We start from the raw sequence: 19,920 nt of genomic DNA on the forward strand, positions 1-19,920 counted from the left end.
GGTTGATTAGTATTCCAAACTATATAACTACTGTGAGCCTGCTGCTCCTGAATGTAGTCCCGATACCAACCTGGTTGAACCTAGCATTACTCCTGATTTATCACAGTGGGGGAAGTTATTACTGAAATCCAAAGATACTCTTCTAATAAGGCACCTAGACCAGACAGGGTCCCTGTGGATTTTTTTCAGGACAATCTTTACCTCTGGGCCCCAATATTGGTGAGAGTATTCAGGAATGCAACCAGTGTTGCCCTGCCTGCCTCATGGTCAAGGGCCAGTGTTGTCCTGATCTTTAAAAAGGGTGATAGCAGTGATCCCCACTGTCATAGCCCTATATCCTTGCTCGATGTGACTGCAGAGATCTTGAGTTGTGTCCTTTTAGACCGCTGGAAAGCTGGGCATCTGAAAATTCTATCCTTGCACCTGTTCTATATGGTTTCAGGTGTGGCCTAGGAATGCCGGACCAATGCCTGAACCTCAACTTACTGGTTGATAAGTACGTGTTTGCCAGGGAGGGTTTTCTGTTCCTGGCGTTCATGGCCTTAAGTGCAACATTTGACAATGTTCTCAGGTGTGGGTTGTTGGCAATGTTCCTAACAAAGGGAGCAGACCCTAAAATTGTTCACTTACTTGCATTTGGATGTCGAAGGTAGGGTTAGGTATGGGCCGAATGGAGAATGTACTCCTTACGTAAAGATCAGGAAGGGTGTCAGGCAAGGGGGTATACTGGCACCCTTTCTCTTTAGCTTTTGTAATAACCACCTGGAGGACTTCCTGATTAAAGCTGCAGCAGATCCCCAGAGGGTTGGGACTCAAACATCTCCCTGTCTTTATGTATGCAGACAATTGCACACTCATGGCACAAACTGGGAGGGGCCTCCAAAAACTTGTAAATAATTTTCTAATTTTCATGACTGATCTAAGCCTCTCTACTAATAAATCCAAGTCTAATGCCATGATATGCGGCCACCCAAAAGCAGGCCAGCTCCATTTTCTATAGGTGACACACTACTCAAATTTGCTTCTACATTCACCTATTCGGGGTTGCCCTTCGATAATTAATCCACATGGAGTCACTTGAAATCTGCAAGGTTTCTACAATTTCAAATGGCTACAGCCTCGCTATTTACATTTGCGTCTAAACTGGGTAATATGCATCTATAGGCCGCCATCACTGTCTGTAAAACAAGAAAGCTGACTATTGCAACTTATGGTGCTGGTGTCTGGGGGCATACTGGAGGCAAGCAACTCCAGACTAGCAAGAACACATTTTTGAGGAAATTGCTGTAATTGCCTCCTTTAACATTACAACAATACCACAATGGGACTACATGTAGACAGAACTGAGTATTTTACACGTACATCACAAGCCAATGCACGCGTAAAGTAGAAAATTGTGCTTTTACCCTAACCAGGTTTCCACTAAAGGAACCTGTGTAAATCCTTTCATTCTGCTCAGATGTACACCACAACAAGTTTGTGAAGGGCCACATACTTGAGTCTGTTGGGCTTCACCAACTTTTGTCCGACTCCTTTCCGCCCTGCAAAGAGTCACACATTTGCTCCAGTAAAGGGATACAGTTACTCCCCTACCACGGTGGGAAGAGGATTGGAATTCCCACAAACCTTGTGGTGGTGTCGGGGAGCACGTTTCCCCTCTGGTGATTATGCTTTTCTTGTGGGAGGAAAACGTGCATTTGCACATTGGCTGCCTTTTATCATGCAGACTTGTACACTATGGATAACTGGGAAAATAGTGGCCTTAAAAAAGAGATGAAGATTCGATCCTGGACACTGCTACTGATGCAGATCTCCAAGCATCCTACTGCCGTGCTTTATGAAGAGGAGGACAGCGCAGGTCTGCACCTGTGAGTAATAGTTCTTTTGGGAGTGCTGATTTTGTATCTCTTTTGAAGCCCTCACAGTGCACATTTCTAACATAAGACTCTTTGGGGCTGGAATTCTTATTTTGCTCTTATTACTGCTCAAAGTTCTCAACTCTCGATGAGCACACATTGCTCTCAAATACCTTTCTTTCTAGCTCTAGGTTTTGACAGCACAAGGGTCAATCTGGCCTATTGCTTTCATTCAAACACAAAGTTGGTTTTGCATTTGTTCCTTTCAACTATTGCCTTTCTTTGACCAGCCTCTTTCAGCCACCGGTGTGAGACTGTTAGAAAGTGGGTCTCCAGTTGGCAGAGGATTGCACTCTGTCCAAGGAGGGACCACAGTCTGAGTCAGGGCAAGTAAGTTACACACGAAGGGCCAGATGTTCGGAGAAGCATTTTTGCATTTCCTAAATAGCGACTTCACAGAAATTGCTATTTAGGAAATGCAAAATGCTATGTACCAAGATTCTGATTTCCTAATAGTGATTTGTACATAGTGGGGATTGCTATTAGACAATTGCAAGTAAGAAATCCCATGTGATTTGTGACAATGGGCCAGTTTTGCATTTCCCAAATAGCGATTTCCTATTAGGCCTATATGGCTTTGGGCAAAAGGCCTCACGAAAAGCACCCCAAAAGTAGTGGAGCACATGTAGAGACAACATATGCCTAAGGGGCATGAGTGTTCTCTATTGCAATTTAAAAAAAACTGCATTTTGGGCTTTTTTTTAAAAATTGCACAGGATTACCATCAACTTGCAGTCAATGGTAATTGCATATCCCAAATGCTCAATTCAAGTCTAGAAAATGCTTTATACATCTGAATAGGAATCACAAATAGATAATTCCTATTTGCGATTTCCTATTCAGAGGATCGCAAATCGCAATTTCTACTGAGCTTTGTACATCTGAAAATCCCATTTTGCATTTCGTAGCCTAAAATAGCGATTCGGACCGTTGAGAAAGGCAAAATGGCTTTGTACATCTGGTCCTAAAAGTTTACCTGTGCTCACCCTCAGAACAGTCAGGCTAAACTAAATAGGCAATGTGTAAAGTATTTGTGCACATTCACAGTAACACAATGAAAACACCACAAAAGGACTCCACACCAGTTTAGAACAATGGCCAATATTTATCTGAGTCAAACAAGACCAAAACAACAAAAATCCAACATACACAAATGAAGTTATGAATTTTGAATGGCTAGACCAAAATGTAAAGCTTAGAAGACAATAGCTCCAACTGGAACTATTCGGTTGCTCTGGACCGGGGCAAATTCAAAAGTGCAGTCCAACCGCAATGGAGCGTGGGCCAGGTACAGGAGTCATGCAGACCCACTGACAGTACCTTTGTTGCATTGATACTCAGTGATGATATGTTTATCCAAGGACGGGGTGTGTCTCGCTTGCAGGTGTTGCGTCGTTTCCTGATCAGGTAATATCATTGATGCGTCAATGTTCACAAGTGCTGAGTACTGGCTGATGCGTCAATGCTGAATCGACCAAGCTAGGGCTGCGTTGTAAGTTGGGGCATTGTATCACGCAGTCGGCAAGCAGTGTCTGCACCTTTGGTGCGGGCAGTGGCAAAACGCATTTCTGCAGCGGGATGCATTGGTTCCAAGTGACGCACCTGTGTTGTTGTGTCAGTTCTTGTGTTGCAGCACAACACTCACCTCCAAGGGCCTAGGTCTGATTTTGGAACCACTTGGCAGAGCAGGAGTCTCAGCAAACGGGTCCAGATGCTGGTAGCAAAATGCAGGTGAAGTCTTTGATGTCTATGAGGCTTCAGAAACAGGAGGCAAGCTCGTTCAGGCCCCTGGAGAAACTAGATTACAGGATGTATATAGTTAGAGCCAGTCCTCTCACTCCCAGGCAAGAGGCAGCAGGCAGCAGGCCTACAAAGCAGGGCAAACAGCACAGCAACCCTTCTTCCTGGTAGAATGTCCTCAGTCCAGAAGTGTTCCTAGTGATGGGGACAGAGGCGGAGTACTTATACCTAATTGTGCCTTTGGAGTGGGGAGACTTCAAAGAGGGATTTTGAAGTGCCCCAGTTCCATTTTAGCCCAGTCACTTCTGCCAGGTGGTCTGAGGGAGGTTATCAACCCTGTGTGCGGGGTCAGGTCACCATCCCTCGAAGTGTGAGTGAAAGCCCCTCCACCCTTCCTGCCCAGGAAGACCCTTAGGTATGCACAGGGAATGCAAGGGCAGTTGAGTGTCCTTAGGTTGATGGCTATCTGGATGGAATGCACAGATGTAACTGTCACCTAAACCTTACACAGACCAGCTGTGGATTGGAGGTAGGCTAAGGCACAGAATGGTTAAAGCAAAAAAACGCCAACTTTCTGAAAGTGCGATTTTCAAACCGGCAATTTAAAAACCACCTTTACCAAAAGATGTGTTTTTAAATTGTGAGTCCAGAGATACCAAACACCCTTTTTCTATTTTTTCCCAATTTGAAATTACACTTAAAAGATGTTTTAGAGCAAACCTCATAATAGCCTTTGGGAGAGGTAGTCCTTGCTATAGCGAAAAGCAAATGTAAGAGATTTTCACTACCTGGACATGTCCAATTTTTTAAAGACACTGCACCCTGTTGTAATGCTATGTGTATTTGATCACCGACTCCATCTTGACCATTGACTCCATTTTGTGCTTAGCTTCAGGTGCCATCACAGTGGAAGCGCAGGGTTTTTCCACACCTAACTTGTTTTCAACACAGAATATGTTTGTGCTTTCCTCACCAGAACAAGGTTACACTATGCCGGAACATAATAATATGGGAAATGTGGAAGGTAGACATTATAAGAGAGTCTCAGGCTGGGAATGTTTTCATCAAGGAAAAGTATAGCTGTGTCTCTGGAAAGCGCATTGGGGCAGGGCCCGTTCCTTTGCTTGTTTTCGACAAAGACTAAGTACAGCCACTGATGAAATTCATAACCAAAGGGAGGGGGTTACTAGACTCTTCCCCTTGAGTTAGTTTAAGGTATATAAGACAGGGAAACTTGGCACTGAGAAAGGAGCTCGCCTGAGAGTGGACGCACTGCTCAGGAATCCCATTTGAGGATGTTCTCCTGCCTCTTAGGTTGTATGTGTTAGGACATTAAACTCAGACCTATTAGCTTTTTAAATTCTTATCTACTGATGACTCTTATGAAAAGTTTTGATTCTTTTTTAGCAATGCAAGTTACAGTCTATCACTACTTGGCATTTAGAGAAGATATCAATATCAGTAATTAGTATTTATTTTGTAGAGAAATGCAGGGCACTTAATCGTTTGCCTTAATGCGCTGTAGTAGAAGTGGCTAGCTACATCTCTATGCTGAGGCCAAGCTGGAGACCCAGTAGAAGGTGACCTGTTGGCAATCCTTCATGCACCTAACATAATGCACACAATAATTCAGGGGCATAGTTATCAATAGCACAGCAAGTGCAGCGCCACTGGGGCCTACTACACATAGAGGAGTGGGAGAGCATTTGCTACACTTGTATTAGACGGCACCAGTGACCTAGCTTAGAGACTTTTTTTTTACTACAAAGAATTTAGGGCCATATTTACAAGGGCCGTGGTGCAGGGCAGCGCAGCATGTGCCTTCCTGCGCCACCGGGAAAGGACAGAAATGCACTGTATCTACAAGATACAGCATATTTCTGTCCTTTCCCCCTGTGCTGGTGCACAAATTGCTGCCATGTGCCAAGGCGGGCACCATTGCACCTTGGTGCAAGAGTGTCTGCGTTGCAATGGAGGCGATTTCCTCCTTCTATGTTTGCTGCACAATGCAACTTTGTGTGGCTTTGTAAATATGGGTCAGCAGCCTGCACCGCCAGTTCGTCACAAAAAGAAATGCACCAGCGGCTCAGGCTGCTTGTAAATATGGGCCCCACTCTCAACAAGCCATGGGTGCCATGTTTTTGATACACACATAAAAACATATTAAGGATTGTTTTTGCTTATTTCTTTTTTCATTCTGTGATCACCATTTACACTAAGTCCTCTTCCCCCCTTTGGATAGAGCTCAGTGATGTGCTTATATATTTGATCATAAATGTAAGGAAAACCTTCAACATCTATACTGCTTGACTTATCTCTCATTCCTCATTGATGTGTTTCATTTATTGAGTTTCTTTTTATTGATCAGTTCATTGAACTACAGTAACATATACCAATGTATCAGCTGTTCTCTTTCCCTTGTAAAGCATGGCCATGGCTGTAGGCACAACCTGCACCTCCCTCTCTTAGAGCAGATCCAGCAAGGACAGCCTTGCCAAGTTTCTCAGGACCATGTGTGATATTTTTTTCTTTGAATTCTGGGATTTACAGTCCTGTTTTATAATGGAATAAACATGATTACAAGTCCCAGAATTCGAAGAAAAAAACCTGGCCTGGAGCAGCACATCATGCATGGACCTGAGCAACTTTGTAGCTATGCAGATATCTCTCTGGCCATGGCAGAGGCATTGATGCTGCTGTACTGGCACGTCCATATTTGGGCATCAGTGCTCTAGCTCACGACAGGATCCCCATCCTGAGCCCTCGTTCACAGCCCACACACTGTTCTAGCTAGTATCACTCGAGGATGTGCATGAGGGGCTCTTGTACTGTCCTACACAATTATTTCACCCATCTACCACCTGCAGCAACACTATCTTTCCTTTTCACCAGAGAAGCTTGCAGTGCTTGGTGTGCTGGATGCATTGGATTCATTAGCAAGGATGAATATATGCTAGAAATCCCACACTACAGTGTGGTGCACGAGTTATGTGATGGGAAACTGCATTCATTTGAATGGTATGGAATGACCATTTGACTGGAACAAGAGCAGTGATAGAGGCCAGAGTGCTCTGAAGCTGTGAATAGGATACAGAGGGGGGTATGTGTGTGTGTGTGTGTAAGCATAGGTGCTACTAGAGAGGGGTCAAGCCAGCCATCTGCTACCCTTCCCCTTAAACCTTTACTGATCCAGGATAGTGGATGGGTTTTAATTGTGCCACAATTGATGCATGAATTTGCATAGAAGTTAGAGGATAGTGTATGTGATGGCTACCGCCAGTAATAGAGCCTTAAGATGCAGAGCTATGTTGATCAAGGGCGCCTTTTGAAAGTAATGTCAGGAAAAATATCTCCCCCCCCGGCGTTAATTTGGAATATAGAGACTCTTTTATATGTAGAAACTGGTGTGATCAAGGGAATTTCAAAACATGGAGTTATAGTCATTTATGGTGCTCCTCTGTATATTTATGTGATGAGTAGAATAAATGTTCTTTGAAGGCCAACAAGATAGGATGAATGGAGAGAGAGGTTACCAAACAAAGAGTTTTGGATGGTATATCTTATCTGTAGCAATTGAAGGTGGTAAGACGCATCCAAGGGAAGAAAATTTGTGATGAAGACACAAAGAGCCAGTGTAAACTGGTGACATTCTGAGAAGGCTAAGATACTGTGGCCAAAATCATGTGCACAAAATTGATGACAAATATGTAAATCAATTGGCTGTAGTGAGGTGCGTGATGAATCAAAGGAATAAGAGTTGAATAGGCAATCACGTAAGAGATTGCTTCACTTGTGATATACTCCTTATACTAAATATTTGAAGATTTAGAGTGTGAATGTGTTTGGTTAGATCTTTTTATGATAATTTAAAGGTTATATACTTTTCTCCATTAGGTATGTCTTGTGATAAATTGTTCTATGTAAGCTTTAATATAATAGTGAATGAAATGTAAATATTTGATTGGATAATAAATCTGAAGTATTAATCTTTTGTTTTTGAATACAAAGATGGAGAAAGATAACAATTAAGGGTGTGCACACGATGATAATGGTAGTGATATATTTGAGACTGGGAGGGTACACAATGATAATGATAGTGATATATTTGAACCACGCAGGGTACGAGATGATAATAATAGTGATATATTAGAGCCTGGAAGGGTATGAGATGATAATGATAGTGATATGTTTGAACCTGGGAGGGTACAAGATGATAACAATAATGATATATGTGAGCTTGGAAGGGTATGAGATGATAACGTTAGTGATATATTTGAGTCTGGGAGGGTACAAGATGATAACGGTAGTGATATATTTGAGCCTGGGAGGGTAAGAGTTGATAACGATAGTGATATATTTGAGCCTGGGAGGATATGAGATGATAATGGTAGTGATATATTTCCATTTGATGACAATCTGGCCCAGTTTATGTATGTACCATATGGATTTTTCAGTGGTGCAGCAGGCAATGCGTAAGGGAGTTGAAAAGTGACAGGGAGATAGAGTTAAATTCAGCCGCTGACAGATCTACATCTTGTTTTACAGCAATATTAGATCTAGCTGTTGGTTAAATCACACACCAATCTCTTATAAACTGATACTATTTCACAGGCATCGTACAAATCTGTACCACACTTGATTGTGAGTTTAAATAATTTTAAGACTCAGTGCAGATTATTTTACTTGCCGGTAGCTGGGAGATTAATCAACTGTTTCGGCTTAACCTGACGTTTAGTCAGTATGATTTCTAATAATTAGTTTTCAAACTTTTTATAATTGCTAACTGGTAATCCATGTTGCTCCCTAGTCTTCTAGTTTCTCTATTTATTTGCCTTTTGGTTGGAAACATTTCTTTAGTACAATGGGGTTTTTAGACTGTGGCTTATCCCCAAAGGCCATATTACACTGTGTTTCCTCTCTGATAAGGAGGTATAATGATATTTGTATTTTGACCACTGACTCCATGTTGCACTTAGCCTAGCAGCACACCATCACGTTAGTGACCACCAGATTCATTTTGCCTATTGACTTTATTTTAGCATCAGGCCACCGCCATGTTAAAAGCTGCAAGTAGTTTTCCATGCTCACGTTATACAATGTGCTCATGTTTTTATTTTGCATGTTTGTGTGTTCTTTTCCCACCAAGGGCTTAGGCTGCTAAGAATGTACTAGGACGGCAGGGAACGGTTTTGTTTTGATTGAGGGCACCTTGGGATATTGGCCAAGTCTTGACGTGTTTTCTTTTCAAAGCTGACTTAAAGTAATCAGCATTTTTTTAATAATAAATATATGTAGTGAGAGGGAGTTTCTAGAATTCTCCTCTCTTGTCTGTTCAAAGTATAAGAGCTCGAGACCAGATAGACCGGGGAGTGATTCAGATCTCAGACATGCTCAGGATGCTGAGGTGTGTCATCCTTACCGTGAGGATAATTGATCTCTCTATCTCTCCACAATCGATTCTGGGATCTGGTGATCTAATGCTGATAGGAGGGAGATGAAGCAGATGTGCCCTTGCCTCATGGTGATGCATATGTTTTAATTCTTGTTATCTGCTGTGCATTGTGATATATATAATATATATATACATACATATATATATATATATATATGTTATATATATATATATATGTATGTATATATATATACACACACATATACAGACATATATTTGCTGTGTATATTGCAGTGGAGAATCTTTTGTACATGTTTTCATTTCATTGCTGTGACCATTTTTAAACGTATGCTTTCAGCAAGCTAATCTCCTTTACGATTATTGCAAAGTGAATTAATAAATGTCTTCTTTAGACTAAGAAGCGCATTCCATAGATTTTTTTCAGTGCATGAGTGTTTCAGCTCGGTCATTAGTGAAGCAAAACAGGAGGCACACATAGGTCTTTAATTAACAGATTATTCTGTGTGCCCAATGAATCCCAATGCCCAATGAATCCATGCGCAATAAGGAGGCTGGGAGGTTGCTGGACCTTTTAAGATAGAAATCTCTGATTGGATATGATCACTTAATTGTTTTCAGTCTTTCTATACCAATTAAATGACCTATATTTGTTAGACTTCACTTTAGATCACATTTAAAACCGAAACACTGTGGCAAGTAGTTCCTTTATGAACAAGCTGAAATCTTAATCTTTGTGAAAAAGATGAACAGAGATGAATATATAACCCAGTGTCACATTCCTATCATTTGAGAAATTATTGCAGAGAGCAAGAGTATCAGATGTGACTATTTAGGGGCTGCAACCCCAAACCTTGTAATGCCTTCACTAATTGCTCTGCAGCTTTGTTCGGTCTTTGTAGTGCACGGATAGGGATTGGTATTTGACATCTGTAATTATCTACCACATACCAATTAGTTAAATCATTACAGAAAACCAGGTTTGAAGGCAAATCCTGTTACTATTAAATCCTGCATTTGAGATTGTTCTTGTGGACCCCTTTAGGTCTACATTGGGCTGATTAGAATAGCCTTCCTCTGCTTAGCAGGGGTATGAACATACATGTTGTTTTGAAGGAACCCAAACTGAGGTCTCTAAGCTATTTTAGGGTCAAACACAAAAGGCTCCAACAAGATTACTAGAATACAAATGATACCCATAATTTGGTGGGCCTCCATAGAAATGTGGGATTTAATAACCACTGACAAACCCCTAGAAGCATGCTCCATGTTTGCTAAATGAGTAGCAGGAATGTAATATTCATCAAAGACTCCAACTGAAGTGGCTTCCTCCGCTCACATCTATTGTAAGCAGATTACATCAAAATTAAATATATATATTTACTCAGGTCGGAGTCATTCATAGAATTCAGGATACTCCCTTTGTTCCATGAACAGAATTTCAACTGGTTAGCATCCTAGTACTGAAAGTAACTTCTAAATGGCTTGTTAGCCAAAATGGCTGCTAGCTAGCACCAATCAACTGACATTCCTATGTAATAAGTAAAATGCAACCTCCAACCTTACCAGATTATCTTGATTTCCAACGGGCCCAATCTTTCTTACTGCCCTTCCCTGAACACATTTAAGTAATGACCCACTGAACACTGGAAGAGTTTGGTCTGTCTTCTGTGTTGCTTTGATGGAATGCAATAAACTGGCATCTCTCATATTTTTAGAAACAAACAATACCCTTCACCCCACCTAGAAAGGCTTTCACCTTAAGCACAGCACTGAAACTGCCCTGCTGGCAGTAACAGAATATCAAAAATGCTGTTTGATCTAGGAGGCACAGTGGCCATCCTCCTCCTCGACCTTAGTGCAGCATTTGACACCGTAAAGCATGATGTGTTAAAGGCCTGGCACTAATTGGCTTACCTGTTAAACGCAACCAGGCTGGAGAAACCTGAGTGTGCATGTGTGTTTTGGCAGCCTGAGACAGCAGGCCAAACACACATGCCTACTTAGGTGCACTGTCTCCTCTCCCCCACCATCCGCCAAGGCCCTGCCCCACCCCTCCCTACACTTCTGGCTGAGCCAGCAAATGAAAAATAAAAAGATAGTGCAACTATCTTTTTATTTTTTATCTCCTGGCTCTTGGACAGGGGGGCAATACTCCTTCGCCATAGCGAAGGAGCCGCGCCTGACTGTCATTCGGGATATCCCTGGTTTTGTATGCCGATGACACCCAGCTGGTGTTCTCTCTAACCCAAGGACATGACCTTCAATCCCCCGCACTAGGACCCTGTCTGAAGAAAGTAGCAGGGTGGATGGCAGATTCCTGCCTCAGACTCAACGGGAAGGAAACAGAGCTCATGGTAATGGGCAATAACATCAATCCCCACCTGGCTTGGCTTGGCCACAAAACTGCCCACATGCTGCTATGGTATTCTCAGAATACTCCATAAAATATTACATTTGCCCCCCCCCCCCCCCCCAATCCAAAAGGCTTGTAGCACAGGCCCTTATTCTCTCTCGCCTGGACTAGGGGAATTCACTTTACCTGGTCGAGCAAGGGGTTAAATGCAAAGCCCTATGTATGGCTCATAGGGCACTCCAAATACACAACACCCTTCCCCACTCACTGAGACTCACCAACAACAAACTTAAATTCCAAAAACTCCTCATAACATGATTGTTTGATAATTAATGCGTCCCTGAGCACATGGGTGGAATCATGGCTGCATTGTTAGCACTGTGATATCTATGCTCTACACGTGCATAAAATAGAATAGAATACCCATGGGAGTGTTTTGTGGTAAACAGATTTGAAGGCAGGAAACTGCGAGGCCCGGGTGATCCACATATGGATGGCCGCATGCCCACACAAGAACAACTACATTGCTCCTATGGACTTATTTCCTAAGCCAGTTGGACTCTGACTGCTATAGAGAAGTGATATTCACAAATAGAAATTGAAATTATAGTCATCATATGGAGTTTCATTGTAATGTATATAACTGGACAGTAGCAACAGATGAGCAGTTAATGTTTGGATCTAGACTGTTGCAATGGTTCCTATTCCAAGCTTCACAGTTGCAACGTGGAGTTTATACCATGCTGGTGTGTAGCAGAGTGTTCTGAATAAGGCTTCTTCTGGGCTGTTGCTCTTTATCTGGGTGCCAGCATTTTCATTTTGTATATCTAAGGGCAAGCATTCAAAGTAGTTATGGGCCATAAGACATTGATGCCTTAAGCATCTACTCAGATCCCCATTTGCCAACCAGATTTGAACAGTGACTACTTCGACTCTAAGAATTCCAGTTTGCCTTTGGAGGAGTGGCTATCCCTGCAGTGTTACTTGACCAGACACCTCAGGTCCATGAGAGATTATAACTAGATAACAAAAACAAGTCAGGAGGTATGGTGCTTATTTCTCAAGGTGTAAGGGGGAGCACAACACATAACATACTATTATTCATTTCCATTCCATCACAACATGACATCTACATCCAGAAAACACACATTGTCATACATCTATGACACAACATACACACACCATTGATACTACACACACATACACACACACACACACACACACACAACTCAACCACAACCGACACAATGACACGTCCATCTACACACACACACACACACAAAAGCACAATTGCACACATCACAACGACCGCCACACAACACCACAAAACACACAACAGACATCAGACCCACATGCCTGTGGCACACATACGGACACAACCACATCACCTACTCCAGCTCCCTCCAACTCGATCAGTCATTGCAATCTCACACACACATACACCTACTGACTCACATACACAACTGGACTCACAACATCACAGGCACAGATTTACTTGCAATGTGCACACACAGACATGGTGACAAGTGTGATGTCATTGTCATTGTGATGCCATCATTCATTTGGCAATGCATAGTGACACCGCAATAACAACTGTGTATGTGTGCAATATGTGTCATGCACCAGTGTTTCCATGTCAACCTTTGAAAGAAATGAGCTCCCAACATATGCATGTCAGAGGTATTTTAAAAATGTATATTACTGCAGAGGTCCTGCGCTCATGTGCATTGCTCATACAGTGTACATAGTACATCCAGTATCCCTACCTTTGTGTCAGGCGATGCCATGTATCCTCCATGGTCCAGTGGCAGCAGCGACCGCAAGTGGTGTCCAGTCGGGTCCAGTCCAAAACAGAAGCAGAAACAGAAAAATGCAGCTTTTGTGTCCCTTCCCCCTCCAATCCACCAACTCAGGTGTGGAAGTCGGACCACCACATTTGGCTTGGCGGAAAGGCATATCCAAATCTGCTCAGCGGTACAGGTGGCTGAAGTCCCGCCGTCAGCTCCTATTCCCAATGCTGCAGACAAGGCGGCTGGAAATTCCTGGCAGAGTCAGTGGTACTCGGGTGCTCTTTTGCCTATGGTCCCACCAACATCTAAGTCAGGCAGGCAGACCGCCTAGTAGGCGGGCGTATTTTCCTTTGCAAAGTCGACGGCGGGACCGTTACTGCCAACATCTAAATCGGGCCCTTAACGCCAGATGTATAAATCCATTAGCATTTCTTAACAGTCCGAATTGCTATTTCAGGCCGTTAAGAAATGCTAAATAGGCTTTTCAGATGAACAAAGCCCTTTAGGGAATCGCAACTTGCGATTTCTACCCAGAATAATCGCAATTTGCGATCCTCTAAATAGGAAATCACAAATAGGGATTACCTATTTGCAATTCTTATTCAGATGTATAAAGCATTTCCTAAATGCAATTTGGGCATTTAGGTAATGCAATTACCATTGACATCAAGTCAATGGTAACCATGTGAAATTTAAAAAAAAGCACCCAAAGATGCTTTTTTAAAGTGTAGTAGAATACACACATGCCACTAGGGCAGTGGTTCCCAGCCTGTGGTCCGTGGGGCCTGGGGGTCCGCGAAGCCTCCTCAGGGGGTCGGTGGGGGTCCCGGGATTCCAGTGATGGTAAAGTAGGGGTCCTCAGAAGTGAAAAGGTTGGGAACCACTGACCTAGGGCATTTGTGTGCTCTACATGTGCACCAATATTTTTGCCCATAGCCATCCTTGGTTTTGCATTCCTAATAGGAAATCACTATTTTGGAAAGGCAAAACCGGCCCATTGTCTCAAATGACATGGGATTTCTTCATTACGATTTCCTAATAGCGATTCTTACTTTGTAGAAATCGCTATTAGGAAATTGGTATTTTGATACATATCATAGTGCATTTCCCAAATAGCGATTTTTATGTGGTCGCTATTTAGGAAATGAAAAATTGCATCTACGAACATCTGGCCCTTAATTCTTACAAAACAAGAGTGCAAGTGAAAGTATTGTTTCTACTGGGCAGCCTCAAACTCTCCAGCTATATTTCCATTACTCACTAATTAAAACATGTGGTCTGGAAGCAAAGTTCAATTAATATATTGGAAGTGATAACCCTTTTAGTGTTGCCCAAGTAAGAAGGCCGTTTCTCAGCACCTGCTGGAAATATTTCCCCTTTAGACCAGATTGTAACATCACAAAATATAGCATGTGTGCTCTGCGGGTTATAGGATATAGCTTGCTATTTGTAAATATTTTAGTCCTTCTCTATCTCTTTTTGGATTTGCTGTCTGCACAGGCACGGGTCACTTTATGATAAAAATGGAGCTGGTGTGCCTTGATGGTTGTACAATATGAAGTGTCATTTGCACTTAAATGGCAATGCTATTATTACTCATAGGAACTGTGCTTCAAGAGGGTGTATTTTATCTTCACGCTATCCATTAATTATACAAGCAAAAAAACAGAAGTTCCAATGCATGATGCAATTGTCTGGTTTTATAATTCTAAAGTACCAATTTTGTACACTGTCTGTTCGTACGAGTTGCTGCTATCCTCAGCATTTACTTTTTTTTAACTTTATTGTGATTTTAATGAATTCTGTTGATGTATTGTATATGGTTTTCAAAGATTTCTTTGAATCTGAATTAAAATTTTGATGATGATATAATCGAGGGATAATCGGATTTCCTAAGAGGAGAATCACATACACACTTGACCTATTTAGTACCTGGTGTATGTGGCTTCCACATGGTTGCAGGATTTCTTGATATCCCTATGCAACAGAGAATCATTTTTATAACCCAAGCTTTTTTATTTTCATGGTGACAATCAGCAACCCTCTTGGCAAAACTGTACAGACACCCATAGAATGGTGTTTCCCGATTATGAAAAGGTGGAAAAAATCTGATGCATAGTCTTTAATAAATAATAAATCAATCAATCAGTAGATTTGTAGAGCGCTTCCTGTCACCCTTGAGGGTACCCAGGTGCTGGCAGGGTTCAGTTGATTAGCTGAATAGCCATGTCTTCAGGGTCTTTCAGAACTCTGGAAGAGATGGAGAGATCTAGAGATGAAAAGGTAGCTTACTACATGTCCTTGCTGCTAGTTAGAAGAAGGAGTGATCTCCAGATCTGCTATGTCAGATGCAGGGGGTGAGGCTTAGAGAAAGAGAAGTGGAGCGGAGGGGTCTGGTCAGCCGATCGAAGTTCAAGCTGTGTTTCAAATAGGCGGGTCTGCAATTGTGTAGGGCCTTGTATGCATGGATCAGGAGCTTCAACTAGCATCTTTTCTGTACAGAGAGTCAGTGGAGTTCCCTGAGGTAGGGGGTGGTGTGGGTTCATCTAGGGAGATTCAGGACATGTCTGGTTGCAGCATTCTGTAGGGTCTGTAGTCGTCGGAGGAGGTGCGCTGCGATCTTTGTGTAGGGAGCATGGCTGTAGTCCAGTCCGCTGGAGATGAGGACCTGAGTGATGGTGCGTCTTGAGCTTTGGGGTAGCCATTTGAATATCTTGAAAAGCATGCGAAGGATGAAGAAGCAGAAGGAGGAGCCTGAGTTGACCTAAGTCATCATGGTTAGCTACGAGTGCCGGCGCATTCATCTGGATTTTGAACTGTGTGGCAATCACTACATCACTGTTGGTTGGGGGGGGGGTACTGCATGTGGCAGCCACTGCAACTCTTGAAATCTTCGGCCAGTGTTTTTTTTTAAATACATTATATTGTTTACGAAAGAAAGGGAACAAAGCAAGCATGGATGGGTAACAGAGTACCAATATTTGTCTCCTTAGACCTTTGCTCCCTTAGTTAACTGATGGAACTCAAATTATAACACCCTTGGAACAGGAACACAATACATCAAATAAGGTTCTTTTAGGAGTAGCCATGGTTTGATTTACTATTTAGAGTTGCAACCCATAGATGTGTAATTTATACACTAACTGGTTTGCAAATGGGAATACAATTTGCAGTGCGGCCTATATACTACTAGTGATAGTAATGGATTTCGGTGTCATAGTTAAGTAGCCCAGCACTAATGCCCCCTAGTACCAGTTAATTGTACTGGTGTAATTCTTTTCAACAGTTCATCTATACAAATGTACTAAGGCACACATGTGTAAATCAAACAAATCCAGTCTATTCTCTTCTTTGATTCTTTAATTTTCTTCAAATGGAAATCATAAATCTTATGGAAAATATCATCATAATTATTATTCCATAAAACAGTGGACATAAGTTTCACGGTCTGTACCACTTTATCAAGGCGGTAAATAATACAGAATATACATCAATGATCTGACAGATTTCCCAATATGTATACATAAATAAAACCATTTAAATTTCTGCTGGTGATTCCAAATTTGACACCCAAGACAACTTGTTGTAATGATTAACAAAGTTAAAATCATACAACACGTGTAAAAGTTAAAACCTTTTCCTGTGATAAGCATGCAGACATTTTCCACCAACCTTTATACATCCTGAGTGGTATAACGCATTTAAATTATCACATTCTTCTCATATCTAATTAACAAAAGGAACTATGATTTATTTTTTATGGGCTGCATCCTAATTATGTTTCTTTCTCTACATCATGTTATTGGCACTCTGTGTACTGCACATTGAAACTTCGCTGCTATACTCAACAATTCATACCATTTCAGGATAATATTAAAGAAAATGTGGAATATGAATGTGAAAATATAACACACAGCCTCGAAAAATCATAAAACATGTTACTAGACCTGTAGGTCGAGTAGCTTGAATAATCTACTCGACCTAACTATGATGTACTAGACCTGGAAACAAGCCTCAAATTGTGTGATCCTAGGCAAATATTGTATCTTACAGTCACCTTTTTCTTCATTCTCACAAGTGCATCTTCAAATATGTGGGTTCAGCATTTCTGCTGTAAAAAAAATCCTCTTTTGTTTGATTAAATACACTAAACATTTGCTCCATGTATCATAAATCCAGCACACATATAGGGTACACGTGATCCATGCATGACTTGCCTCTTAGTTTACTAATAGCTTTGCCATCAGGACAGGAGTGTTTCTCAGTTTATGTTTAAACACTCACTTTTAATAAATATATTACTTAAAACATGACGTGATAGTGCACTGTCATTTACAGACAGTACATTTCCAAGAAATGTCCAAAAACCTTCCCAGTAACTAGCAGCTTTAATGATAAAACTATATGGTGTATTAACAATAATCTGTGAAAGTTAGGTTTCAGAAAACATTTATCATTTGCGCATCACCAAGTAAGGTGCTCTGACTTTTATTTCATTCTGTTAAAATATTTTTTTCATCACACAGAAGTAGAAAAAATGGTCTTTCACAGCTATCAAATATATTTTGATATGTTTGTAAAGTTGACTTAGTTATATACATGTTGTATGTTAGGAAACACCTGATACCAAAAGCCTTTGATTTCACATAGGCCAGACAGTTCTCCTTACAAAATCCTGGAACTCTGCAGTCACAAGGAAAAGTATTTGCATTGCAAGAAGACAAACTGACATTTGACCTCTGTCTCTGAACACAGAGCAAATGTGACAAGAATAAGATTTAAAGGCATCTTAATTGCTAATTCAGTTTCTGACTGAACAGAACACCTGTTCTTTGTCCACTCGCCAGAAGGGTAGAGTGGAATCTAAAAATACCTTGATCTCATAAAACAAAACTCGCCATAGTGAGTGGTAGAGTAGATTTTTCGAGCCCTGAACACAGACATCAGCAGAAAGTGCTACACAGTTGTATATAGTAAAAGAACATAATAGACCCAAATCTAATACTGACCATAATAAGGTGAACAGTTCACTTGAGGACATAATGTAATAAGTAACTTGAAAGGGTTGCAGTTAAAGGCCATCTTGTGTTTAGTAAGCATGAAGGAATTCATGATCTTAACACACAGGCTCACTGGCACATACTTTGTATATTCAAATAGACTGTAACCTGATTAGACAATGGGTGAAAGAAATCTAATCAGTTCAGACTACACAGAGGTCTTAGGTTCACAATGGTAAAGTACAATTTATTAAAGCTGTATTTACTACAAATATGCACGTATTCAGGAATGAAGAATGGTTAGATTGCCAAGCATGGTAAAAGCCAATAATAAAGAATATGCAGGGGATGAGGTCAGAGTTTACGGTTATAGGGTCAGAGGTGTTTTAATGTTTTTCTGTTTTCAATCCATAACTGACAAGTCAATTGCTCTTCTCCAATAAAGGATGTGTAGAAATTTAGGTTAAAGTTTAGGGCCATAGGTTCGCAGGTGGCATCATGTTTTTCACAACCGATGTATAACTATGTAGTGATTAATTATTTGCTGTTTTGTAATAATGCCTTGTGTGGTTTTGTTTATAAGAAGCTACCTGTGCAAAAGCAGATTGAGACCAGCTACCTGCCTGTCTGAGGGGCAATTTCCCTGTCACAACAGTAAAGAGCAGTTTTTCCATTGCCAAAGAGAAGTCTGTATTTTTTCCACTTGCTAAGTTTTTGATTTACCCTGCAACAGTTGGATTGCCAACCTAGAAGGTCCCATTTTGTTACCACCTGACTGCTGACACAGGAGGACCACCTACACCCCACTGCATAGATTATTGCGCATCTTTGATGGGGTATGCAGACACCGTGGTTTCTGAGGTTATGCCTGTGCACAGGGGTTGGGAAAGATTCTGGGGACTGCCGTCTTTTAAGGTGAGGGGCAAATGCAGACTATGTTCTATGTTTTTGTATACATTGTATTACTCATTTTCCTTGGCAATGGTAAACACAGATGTAGATACATAGGATAAGGAGATAGAAGGTCATAAGTGACATTAGGGTATTGCATGCAAGATTGTGTACGTGTTGCAGAATATTAGGAAAAGGCGCTACATAACTGGTTCACTTATTATTCCCAGTGATGAGCTGGCAGTGGCCAATGTGGGGAAATTCAATTTGGAAGGCGCCAAAAATGTGTTCCGGTGTTTGACATAGAGGGACAACTGAGAAGCTGATGTCGCCAAACTTTACCTCAAGATACAATCTGAACACTCAAATTACTATCCTGGACATAATGTCCAGAATTCATTCCATGGTCTAAGAGATGCATAGTTTGAAAAGGTTATCCGAGCACGGAGAAAAGTGACCAGGGGTGACCAGTTGCATTTACAGTTTGGAGTAGAGGGCTGTTGATTACCTAGAAGTAGTTGAACGCTGCATAACTTGTTAACTTGTTGTTTCCAACTATAAATTGGACGTAGTCAATGAGGGTAATGCGTAATTGGGGGATGCTAATGTGTTTTTTATTGTTTGACATAGAGTGGCCGCTGAAAGGCTGATGTCGTTAAACTTTACCTCCTTGTACAATCTGAACACTCGAATTACTGTCCTGGACATAATGTCCAGAAGTCATTCTATGGTCTGAGAGATGCATAGTTTGAAAAGGTTATCCTCTCTAAGCATGGAGGGAAGGGACTAGGGGTTGCTGGTTGTATTTACCATGTAG

This window comes from Pleurodeles waltl, chromosome 3_1 (genome assembly GCF_031143425.1).
Source record: "Pleurodeles waltl isolate 20211129_DDA chromosome 3_1, aPleWal1.hap1.20221129, whole genome shotgun sequence".
In the NCBI taxonomy this organism is placed as follows: Eukaryota; Metazoa; Chordata; class Amphibia; order Caudata; family Salamandridae; genus Pleurodeles; species Pleurodeles waltl.